Here is a 12,636-nt window from a genome sequence, read left to right as displayed (position 1 = left end):
AAAGTCGCTAAATTGGCAACACTGGCTGCGCTTGAAGTCAAAATAGACTGCCAGGTATTCTAATTCACTAATTGAACGGAGCCCCGAATAACGTTTTAAAAGCCATTTTTGTCGAAGGTAATTGATAAGTGTAACAGAGGTACAAAAAGGAAATGTAATGTTGAAAAGTGGAGTGATAATAAATACAAAAAGCTTAGAAATAGTGGAAATGCATATAGGTATAACCAGGGAAAACAAAAGTATCCCTCAAAAAACACGCCCTAGAACAAGTAATGTGGAAAAACGTTTTAAGTGTACTTGCTGTAATTTTATTTTATTTATTGTTTTTATTTAGGTTTGTGATTTTCGTTGCTATTTCAATTGCGAAAAATTTAGTGTTAGTCAAATAAAGAACTATTTTGTCAAATTCTATGAAAAAACTTATAATGAACAAACGATTTTTTATTGAGTGAGCCTCGAAGTAGAAGAGAACGAAATTTCATATCGTACCGTCACTGTAAACTACATTTGGCAAACAAAATTTATATAAGGAAATGAAAAATTACAGAATCTAGATGCCTTCAGATTTCTACTGATGATCCAAACATACTAAGAGTACGAAAAAATCATAATATAGCAGAAACATGGTCATGCTATAATTTGTATTCAAAAAAACAAAAAAAAAACGCAAAACTCGAAAAATTATGCGATGCCTCTACTTTGAAAGGAATACATTAGTAACACTTCGTAAATAATGTGTGTGACTAATTAATTAAAACACATTTTTTTGCCAAAATTCGTTTTTATTCATCAACATAGTCGCCTTTTAGGGAGATACAATCATTCCAATGCTTTTCCAATCTTTCGACACCGCCTTTGTAAAACGATTTTTCTTTGCCTTCAAAATGGGCCTCAGTTTCGGCGATTACTTCCGTTGCCGACCAGTTTTCCCAATCCGTTTTTCCCAAAACTTTTTTCCCAATGCTTACTTTTCCCAAAGGCAAATGTTCCCAAATTTTTTCTTCCAAACTGTTTTTCCCAAGACTTTTTTCCCAAAAGTCATTTTTCCCAAAACTTTTGTTCCCAATAAAATAAATTCTTTAGAGAAGTTCTATGCAAAAATACGGTGGATTGCGTAGCCGGAGTCGGATTGATGAGGGTTATTTTTTTGAAGCGCGGCCGAAGGTCGCCAAGGCGAAAAGGAGTTCTACGCAAAAATACGGTGGATTGCGTAGCCGGAGTTGGACTGATGAGGGTTATTTTTTTGAAGCGCGGCCAAAGGCCGCCCACGCGAAAAGGAGTTCTACGCAAAAAAAAACAAGTTTGGGAAAAATAGGATTTTAATTGAATTGGGAAAAATGGTTTTGGGAAAATTGGTTTGGGAGTTATTTTATTGGGAACAAAAGTTTTGAAAAATGACTTTTGGGAAAAATGGATTGGGAAAAGTGTACGGTAACGGATTACTTCATCATTTGAGCCACGGAGCATCTTTTTGAGGTCTGCGAAGAGCCAGTAGTCGCTGGGGGCCAAATCTGGAGAATACGGTGGATGGGGAAGCAATTCGAAGCCCAATTCGTTCAATTTTGCCATCGTTTTCATTGATTTGTTATACGGTGCATTGTCTTGGTGGAACAACACTTTTTTCTTCGCCATATGAGGCCGTTTCTTTGCGATTTCGTCTTTCAAACGCTCCAATAACGCTATATAATAGTCGCTGTTGATGGTCTACCCCTTCTGGAGATAGTCGATGAATATTATTCCATGCGCATCCCAAAACACAGACGCCATAATCTTGCCAGCCGACTGCTGCGTCTTTGGTCGCTTTGGGCGGCTTTCACCGGCTGCATGCCACTCAGCAGACTGCCGATTTGACTCTGGAGTGAAATGGTGGATCCATATTTCATCCGTTGTGATGTACCGATGCAAAAACTCCGCCTTATTGCGCGTAAATATGTCCAAACAGCTCTTTGAATCATCGATTCGTTGTTGTTTTTGCTCCGGTGTGAGCAAACGCGGCAGCCATTTGGAAACACCTTTTTCATACCTAAATGTTCGTGCATTATGGTGTGTACACTGCCTGCTGATATCTTTAGAATGTCAGCAATCTCCCTCACTTTCACTTTACGGTCGGACATAATGATTTTCAGTGTTTTTTCGAGGTTTTCCGGAATAACAGCGTCATTTGCCCTTCCAGTAGATGGAATGTCATCGGTGTCTGTACGACCACGTTTGAATTCGGCATACCAATAACAAATGCTTCTTTTTGATGGAGCAGAGTCCGAACAATGTTTTTCAAGCCATTCGTGGCATAGGACAGTATTTTTTTTTCATTAAAAAACAATGATAAATCAGCACACGGAATTGCTTTGAATTCATTTTTTTTTAAAACTCAAAAGTAGCGTCACTTAAAGCACTGCATTGATTTAGTACTAGTGCCGCCATGTATGTGTCAGTCACACACATTATTGAACGTCCTGGTATAAGTGATGAGAAAAAAGATCTCCTTGCAATGACGTCAAACTTGCCTGAGAAGTACGCGGAGTTCTATAAATCGATCTGCAGTAAATAAAGATAGTATAAGTTAAGATCACCCGCACAAATTCGCTAACTATGTACAATTAGCTGATGTTATATTTTTTGTTAAAGCTCAACTTACGCTTTACAACACTACTTCTGTCTACGTGACCAAGATCGAGCGACTTTATGATGGGGTACGCGCAGTAACAACCATTGCTCTCACACTTTACTCAAAACCAGTTTTGAGGAAGAACTAATGAATTATGAGTTGCATGGCCTAGCGGAAAACGTTGGTGAAATTCCATCGAGCTGGGGTTTGATTGAGGGAAGCATTTAAGTTAAAGAACAGAATAAAGATTGACATTGAAACCGAAGGTCCAACTCGAGTTTTTATAAAGTTATTAAGTTATATTATATAAATCTTTTACTTGAAAGAGCACACTTATACGATGGTTTTTCGCCCTATTTATGTAAAAGTGACCGTGAAAACATTCCGAAATTAATATTTAAAAAGAAGTAAACAAAAAAGATAGGTTGGAAAGTTATTGTGTAAAAGAGCTCAAAGCTATATTCATAAATTAAATAAATAAACTGTAAGCATTGTACATATACTCTTTATTTAAAACAAAAAAAACAAATAAATATTCTTTTTTGCGATAGTAACATTTTAAATGAGTTCCTACGGTTTGCTCAATCAGAACAGTCTCAGAAGGCGGGCGCTCACCATAGGTGGCCTATGCCGATTTGACCTGGTAGCGCAGGAGATGCGTGCAGCTAAAGACACAAGGCGCAACAAAAACCAAAGTGATCCCAATGAATACTTGAAACTGGAAAAACTGATCAGCTTAGACCAGTGTCAAGTACGATGGGATAATTCCGCAAAAGGCAGGTGGATCTACCGCGTTATCGACAGAAAGGATGGGGTGATCGATTACCCCCTAACCCCAGTCCTTAGTGGTTATCTATGATTTAAAGCATACCTTCATCGCCTTGGGCAGGCATGAAGAGACTACATACTGTGACTAGTGTGAGCCAGAAATCAAGGAAGATGCGGAACATGTGCTTTTCATATGTTACCGAACGTGGGTAACAAGGCCTCTGATTTTTTTAGCTAGGATGGACTCTGAGGCCATTTTTTTCACCCAAAGCCCATTCTGCCACTCTCTTCTGCAGCTATTAAAACCACGCACTTCAACGCACAAGCGAGCTTGACAGGCTTAGAGGGACTACAAATGTACAAAAGTTGTGTTACCTGCCATGTGCGATCAACTGTCACAAATCCTCCTGTCATTAAGCAGAAGCGATTTTAGGCAGCTGAGTGGACTGATGACAGACCACTTTCTATGGATGGAGCACCTGAAAAACGTTTATCTCAGACAGTGCACTCTGCTCAGCATCTGGAGAGGAGGAGGAGACGGCGGACCACTTTTTGTGCTTCTGCCCGGTCTTCGCTCGAGTCAGGCTTGAGGTCTTCGACACTGATGTGTTAAGAAGGGACCATCTTAGCTCTTTGGTGCACTCCAAGATCTACTCAGATTTCTTCGGAGGTCGGATAAATTTAAAGAAAATTAAAAAGGGAACCCGAGTGCAGTACAATATTGTCTGAGTGCTGTACTTGCGTGATGTCCCGATAAAAAAAGAACAAAAAGAAAAACAAAAATTCCCCGTTTCAGAAAACTTAGGAAAACACTAGAAGATAACCTCGGCTGTAGCGTCACGGCCGAGAGTCTAGTGCGATTATGCTGTAGAGCAACTATGCTTAGAACGAGGTACAGCATGTGGCTGCCGAAAGAATGTAGCAACTTCGGTACAGCGACAAGGCAAGCCAAAAACGTGAACACCAAGAAAGCGTGGAAGCCAACAAACACAAAAATTCAGGCAAACTGACGATACCAGACATAGAACTTTAACTTTCTATGGTATTGAAGGGGGCAAGGCGGGTGGGTTAGAGAGCCACCACTGTATCAGTACTTCCCCACCTGTTTTGTCCCTGTCTTTACCATAGAAAGATAAGGTTCCATGTGTGGTGCCGTTAGCTTGCCTGAATTTTCGAATCATTTCAACAGTGGGTGGTTACATGTAGAAGCTACTTTCGACGTAGTGCATCAGGACAGAAACGGACGTAGACCCTAGTGCTCAAATCGCCGCCTGACTAAATATTTAACGGATGTACTCAGGTGATCGGTATTCAACGGTAGGATGTTCCTTCTTCTTGACTGGCGCGGTAACCGCTTACGCGATTTCGACCGAGCTTAACAAAGCGCGCCAGTCGTTTCTTTCTCGCGCTAACCGGCGGCAATTGGACACACCAAATGCAGATAAGTCCTTCTCCACCTGATCTTTCCAACGCAGATGTGGTTTGCTTTTCCTCTATTATCATCAACTGGTACCGCATCGAAAACTTTCAAAGCCGGAACGTTTGTATCCGTTCGGACTACATGATCCAGCCATCGTAGCCACTGGATCTTTATTCGCTGCGCTATGTCTATGTCGTCGTAAAGCTCATAGAGCTCATTGTTCCATCGCCTGCGATATTCGCCGTCAACAACGTGCAAAGGTACAAAAATCTGCCGCTCAATCACGCCGAGGGACGCTTCATTGGTAGGATGTTTAGTACGGGTTAAAGTGCCAATTGACGGGACTGGGATTTCGATGCTTCCTTCTTGTTAAAAAAACTAACTATTTAAGTTACTCAATTCATGCTGGAGAATGGATGAATCTTCCGGGCAATTAATTTCAGAATAGAATTTCAGATCATCCGCGTATAGAAGAAGTTTCAGCCTCACCAAAGTCAAAACCATCTATAGCTGAAATTTCAAACTCTAGATGCATCACCCTGTATTAGAAATCAAGTAGAGAAAATAAGCCTTCTGTAGCCTCCGAAAGTCATGCAACCGTGTAACCAACAAACGAAATCACAATAACACTACTCCGTCTTTTCATCCCTGATGTCAGAGAATTTTCATTGAAGTTGCCAACCAATCAAATTATTTTGAACATAGCTAAAGCAGATGACTCTTCTATGAGTGAAAAACTAAAATTAGGGAAATCAAAACTTTTTAATTCCCTTGATTCATTGCCTCGCTGCCAACAAATTTCTTATTATTCCTCCTTAATTGCATTCGTTAAATATTAAAAAACAAAATTAAATTTTTTTTTATTTTTTTTTTTGATTTTTTTGTAATTTTTTTTGTAATAAAATGAACTTGCAGCAACACGAAGGTTTATTGAAACCAAATTCGTGCAACATATTAACGCACAGGGCCATGAGTGAGCTACCAGAAGTTGGCAAAAAATATTAAATTTAAATATTCATACACATACACACACACACATATATATATACCCATACAACCAAAAAGCAACGCTTAGATGACCAGCCGGCAATATCACAGAGCAGCATATATTGGCTGAGCAAATTGAAAGTCGGTGTGACACCGAGGCAAATCAAGTGAAAGATGGCAAGCAAAGAGGAATTCGCAAAACAAGTGCAAGGCAACTACAGGCAGTGAGAGAAGACTACAAGTACTTAAGTAATAGGGATGCACTGGCAAAAAAAACAAAAACTCTGAACTTAGCACAATCACTCAGCGGGCAACTATTCACAGCACACTGACCTTTTAAAATAGCAACGCGGCGGTGCAAGCACTTTGCCAATCATGGATGCCTGGTGCGAGTATGCGGCAAAGAGGTAAGCAGTCAAGCGTGCCGGCGGGTGTGCTCTTGTGCAAACGACAGCTATGCCTGAGCGCTCGCATATCCACACCCCCCGTACAACTACACCCACACACACACACACCCGTACACAGGACTGTACAAAAATAGAAATTCTGAGTGAATACTCGCCTGTGGGGCCAAACCGATAATTCAGACGGGTTACGAGTAACTCTTTGCTTTATGCAATTTTATTATATTTCCCTTTTTTGTTCGAGTGGTCAAATATTAAAAGTTATTCGTAGGCGACCATCATTTTTCTTTGTTTTCTTTTTTGCAAATTTTGTGCTTTCTATTACCTTTTTCGTATCAAAAATTTTGTTCCTAGCTAAACAATTAAGTTTCTACATAAATTTAGCAGATACTTTTATGGAACCCGTCCTGCCAGCAGCTCACATACGTATTGTTGCATACATACATATGCACATTCTAACGGTTATTACTTATATACACAAATTTACCAGTTTACCAGAGTTCGATGCTTCGATCGCAGGCTGCGATGGCTGCTGCACCGACTTGCTGTAGATTCAACGAGGATAAAAGCAAATCTCTAAAAATAACATCATATTTCTGATTATGTGCGTGTGTGTGTGTGTGGGTATTTTGTTCTTTTCCATAATATTGTGGCTTCTGGCTACTTCTATTTTACTTAGTTGCTACCAAATTAATTTATCGCTTTCAGCCAATTCAAAGCGGAGTAGGGCCTCTGGCGTGAGTTTGTATTCGAAAGTATTGAATATTCCTGCTGCTTCGCTGGGCGGGTGCAACGTTGCATTAGGTCAGAAAGTTTTAGCTGCCATTGAATACATTCAATTTCAAAAGTATTTATACCCAACGCATAAATTTCATACAGTTCATTTTGAATGGCTATATCCCAGGGACTTATTGGCCAACTTTGGGAATTTCTTTTCTTCTAATTTAATTTTAATCATTTTTGTATTTTTCATTTTGCTACAAAAACGATTTTAATCCAAGTTTCAAGATTCGTGTAAATATTATAAGAAAAAAAATCGACCCAATTTCATGAAAATTGGAGACCTTTTAATCAGAATTAAAAAAAAATATGTACGCAGTTTCGTAGCCCATTGCATTTCGGCATGCAAAATGCAAGCTTGAAGTCGCTAAAAAATTGCTTTGAATGCTGAACAATTTTTCCTGGCGGTCTTGAGCCTTTTTAGTAGGTCGGGGAATAAGTTCGTAGCGTTTTTACGGAAGACTTGTATTTCAACAAAAAACAATAATCGTATCAATGATTATCTGAAATGACAATGAGCTCTACAATATGAGAGGTACGAATATGTATCGGGGTTGGAGCTCAGAGCTCACGTAAATTCGCAAAAGACGCAGGTTTATTACAAGAAGTTTACTACAAGGAAACGTAAGGGTACAACTAAGGACCAATAGGTCTATATGATGGCTTTCAGCCAGCCAGATCAACCTAACCTAACCTAATCAACTGTGTATTCGCCGTTGCTGTTTACAACCTCTTCCCGCCTCTCGATCATATTGTTGATGGCCTGGTGTCATAGAAGTTGTTGAGCCAGTTTTTACGGATCTCTTTGTTATTGAAGATAACGCCCTTCACATGGTTTGACAGGGAGTAGAAAAGATGGTAACCGGCCAGTGGAAGGTCCGCAGAAAACGGCGGATGTTGAAGGACCTCCCATTCGAGCTCTTGGGCGACTTGCGCAACAAGCCCGACAACACGTGAAGGAATCTGATTTGACCATTTTTATTAGGCCTTTTCAGTTACATAGCCTCATTCACGTGGTGTAGCTGGACAATATAGAGCTCCTTGTTGATCGTGGCATTATATTCGAACATTTCTCAGTGGGCCATGCCCTTACAGTTTCTCCAAACACATTTCGTTGGATGAAGATCCGGATTGCCTCTCAGCTTTGGCGTATATCCTAGAGCCGCAGACTGCTTTCTTTGGTTCATATTGTTGTATAGCCCACATTTCTCATCTCCCGTAACGATTCGGCACGAAAAGCGCTGTTCACGACGGAGTATTGCTCGATGACGGGCGAGATGCTGAGAAGCAATATGAAGGCGTATTTCTTTTTTTTCGTTGAACTCGTGAGGCCACCAGGCTCCCAATCTTTCGGAAATCTCATTGATTGAAGGGGATTGTGAATCGTTTTATGATTGCAGTTCATTTCTTCCGCCAATTCACGGCTGGTTTGGCGACAGCTCTTCTACAAAAGTGATTTGAGACGTTCTTTATCGAATTCAGAAGGCCTTCCGCTACGGGACGTGCCATTCACGCCAAAGTCCACATTTTTGAACTTTGCCAACCATTTCTGCGCTGTAGACTCGTCTGCGACACTTTCTCCATACACATCGCAAATGTCTGCGCTGCTTGGGCAGCTCTTTGAAATGCAATGAAAAGCATTCCATTTCTAAGCTTAAAAACTAATAAAAAATGAAATAACTCAAAAATACAATTAACATAGTTTTGTAGAGCAGAAAGAGTTTGCCAAACAGTCAGCAAATCATTTTAAAATACCCAATACAATGGGCTATAAAAGTACGTAGGCTCGGCGTACTCTGTCCAACTCACAAGGCAGATAAACTGCGCCAACTACCGTGAGATAAGCAGTGGTAACTCTGAACGTTAGAAATACTTTTAGCATACCTAACTGGCAGTGTATACTAAAACCCTCGCAAAAATACGGTCTCCTAGTTGTATTATCAGAATAACTTAGAGCTATTTCACGGACCCCAAACTGAGGTTTGGAAATGACAAAGACATTGAGGAGTATATCGTGCCAGCAGGCATGATTGAAAGCATTTACCCAGGGCAACTAGGTGCTAGGGACGCTTTAGACTAACTTGACCGATTTTTTTTTCAACCCGATTGTAGTGTTTTTTATATACATATTTGAAAAGGTTGATGCTTCCATAGCTTTATGCAAAGAAACTAAAAGTGAAAAAAATTCGCCAATATAAGAAGAGTTTCTTGATAAAATGAATTTAAAATTTAAGTAAACTTTCCAAGGTAAAAATACACATAAAATCAAAAGAAAGTACATCCTACGGTGATGCCCTATATACTTGATTTGCTTCTCTTCGATCTTAAGATACAACAGGAAGCAATAAAATCAATGTGTAGACTCCATAAATATGGTTTCTGGCACGAAAATGAAACTTCGGGATACAGAGAAATCTTTAAGTTGTTATCTGAGCAGTATCTACTGTTTTTGGCACCTAAAGACGACCTGATACCCATAGTTTCATTTGGAAGGAAGTTTGATGTCAGATTTCCACTGCGTGAGCAATGGAGCAATCCAGAATTCATTCAGAGAGGTTTAATGGGTATTTTCTTTACCGATGGGTCCAAGAATCAAAAAGGGTCTGTAGCCGGGTGATACTTAAATGATAGTAATAAGTATCACTATGCAAACAGAAATTTTTGCCATCCTGAAAGTAGCCGAATAGATAGTCGAGAAGAGATGGAGCGGGAAACAGATTGGGGTTTTCAGTGACAGTCAGGCTGCACGGAAGGCTCTGGAGAATGCGAAGCAAACTTCAGAAATTGTTCAAGAATGTAAGAAGAAGCTTTATTCTGTCGCAAGATAGAACAGGCTTGTACTTATATGGGTTCCGGGACACTCCGGTGTTCAAGAAAACAAAATTGCCGATGAATTGGCCAAACCGTGGATCAGCGATTTCCCCACAAGGACCAGAGCCAATAATCGGAATCAGTTGCGCAGGAATCATGAATTCAATCAGCGATTATGTAAGCAACTTACATAAAACGATGGACCGGTCTAGAACGCTGCAGAACTGCAAAGTATTTTGTGACTAGTCCGAACAGAAAACTGTCAAACTTTCTACTGAAACTTGGAAGGAAGGACGTTCGGTTGATGGTCGGTATTACTACAGGACACAACCCATGGGGTCAGGATATTACCCTCATTGGAATCATTGAGGGCCCAATGTGCCTGTCGTGCTTTGAGGAGACGGATAGCACTGAGCACTTTCTCTGTGAGTGTCCTGCCTTTGCTAGAGCAAAACGAATTTGGGGTTCCGATGTCGTGAGAATGAGTAATATTCGTACTCTAAAACTGGAGGATATTTACAGATTTGCCAAAGAATCTGGAAAATTCTCACGGGACTAACTACCTCTCACTCTGTATCTGTCTCTTTTCTTTCCTATCTCTTTCTCTGATACATTTCTCCCTTCCTCCTTGACTATCTATCCTCTTTCCAGAGCTCTAAATAAAATGGGCTTTTAGCCTGAGTGTTTTAGGAGCCACCAAATCTCTTGATGCTCCTTGGCTAGATCTACTCAAATTTCAATTTCAAAGAACGAAATTTCATTTAATAAATGAAAAAAATGCACTGAAAAGAATATCAAACCAACGATTTAAAATTAAAATAATTTAACTCACATCGCGGTAGAGAGAAGTACAGTTCCATGTCGAGGTACACTTTTACGTCGAACTATAAAAATCAAAAAAAAAAAAAAGAAAAAGCCGTAGTAACGGTACAGACGAGTACAGAGTACGTCAAAATACTTTTTGATCTCATAGACGGTGCAGAACCCTGGCGTTTTGTGGATTTTCATCCCGCCATTTTATTCAAAAAATAACTAGTTTTAATATAAAAAAACCTTATACTCGTTGATAAATTCGCATTGGGTATAAAAAATTCGTTTGCACCGAAATTTAAATTTCTCCACTTGCTTTGTTTTGCGCCCAATTTCTCTGGTACCCACACTTTTATTGCTTAGTAATGTTGCTGTGTGCTTGGCACCTAGATTTATTGAAAATAAAAAGTATAAAACAAGTAGAGTATTACGAAAGTTTTGTTTACTTAGCCCTCAAAAGGTGAATTCTTTTACTTTGGTAAACTGAATTTTTGCATATTCCTGCATGCAGCCGCTCACGTTCGGCCAGTTCGTATTCCTTTGACATTAGAAAGTTTCTTCATAAACCAGGCAGTATTGCATTCAAGTGCGTCCGAAAATTTTAAGTGACCCTTAGAAAAATATTTTATTGCAGAAAGCATGAGAAGTCAACTGAGTATTCTGTGGTAGTGAATATTAATAATAAATTTATTTCGAAAGAAACACTTACATAAGTGAAAATACACAGGGTGTAATGATAATAAAGTGAATCGAGTAACTTAACCGCATTTTCTTGACGGCTCGGTTCCGGTCATGTTTTGCAAGGTATTGCCAAAGCGATGAGAATGTGACATTTTTGAATTACTTTGTCAAGTCAAATTTGCCAATATATTTTGGGGAAATGTAGTTGCTTTCTAAAAAGTTATAAATTATATAATTTATTTATCAAAAAATTATTAGGGCAATGCAAAATTCTTAAGAGGAAGGAATATAATATTGATGTCAATCATAGATTGTAGAAAAGTATTCTTAATAGAAGAAAAAGAGTTTGCAAACATTTCGTCAAAGCTAGGTGAACCTGGTGAAACGCAGGCATGGCACCAGTAGGAGTGGGTGGAATTGGGTGGATGGGGAAAATAATGGATAAGGGAAGTTGGTGGGCATTGGTGGACATGGGGGGACATGGGTGAACCGGGTGAAAAGTGGGCATAGCAATTGGTCCGGAGTGACTTTTAGTTCTTTCTTGGTTTGCGTTTATGAACCTAACATTTGAGTAGATATGCTCGTATTCTGAGGCTGACAAATGATTGGAGACGGGAATTGCGGTTCAGGCATGTAAATCTGTTTGCACACTCCTTCAGTAGGAATGCCGTAAAACTACTGAGTAGAGTCGCCTTAATATGGCTCACAGGTACTCCACACCCATTATTGCTTGCATCTCGGGGACGCTTGAAGGCCAGTTTGGCATGTCATCCGCAGCCTTAATATTCTTGATGGCAAATACTTGACTTGACTTGACGCGGTAGCCGAATGGGTTACTGCGTGACTACCATTCATAAGCGCCCAGATTCGAGTCTCCGGGTATGAAAAATCAAATGATGGCACAAGTTCTTTTTAAAATGGTCGCCCCTCGGCAGGCAATGGCAAACATCTGAGTGTATTTGTGCCATGAAAAATTATTCCTAAAAACTATATGGCGTCCGGAATCGGCTTAAGACTGTAGGTCCCTCCATTTGTGGAACAAAAAAGAAGCTAACTGATCTCCCAAGTTCTTTGTATTTGGATAAAATACAGTGTCATTTTAGTCTCATAATCTGAAGTGAATCATAATAAATGAAGTGTATTTCTACATCACCATTTGGGGAGATAAATAAATATCTACAAAAAATCTTTAGGCTGATGCGGAGACCTCGCAATATTCCTATTCTAATTTTGTTGCACATTTGCACATTGATATTGGAAGTACATTTTAAGAAGGGCTCTGCTGTACTTTGAAGTTTCTTTTTGTCCTTGTTCCATTCACTCGGGAGCATAGGGCCTCGCCAAGGCTCATTCCTGAGTTCGTCTCGTTA

The sequence above is a fragment of the Anastrepha obliqua genome, chromosome 1 (genome assembly GCF_027943255.1).
Source record: "Anastrepha obliqua isolate idAnaObli1 chromosome 1, idAnaObli1_1.0, whole genome shotgun sequence".
Taxonomy (NCBI): domain Eukaryota; kingdom Metazoa; phylum Arthropoda; class Insecta; order Diptera; family Tephritidae; genus Anastrepha; species Anastrepha obliqua.
This window is presented reverse-complemented; position numbering follows the sequence as displayed.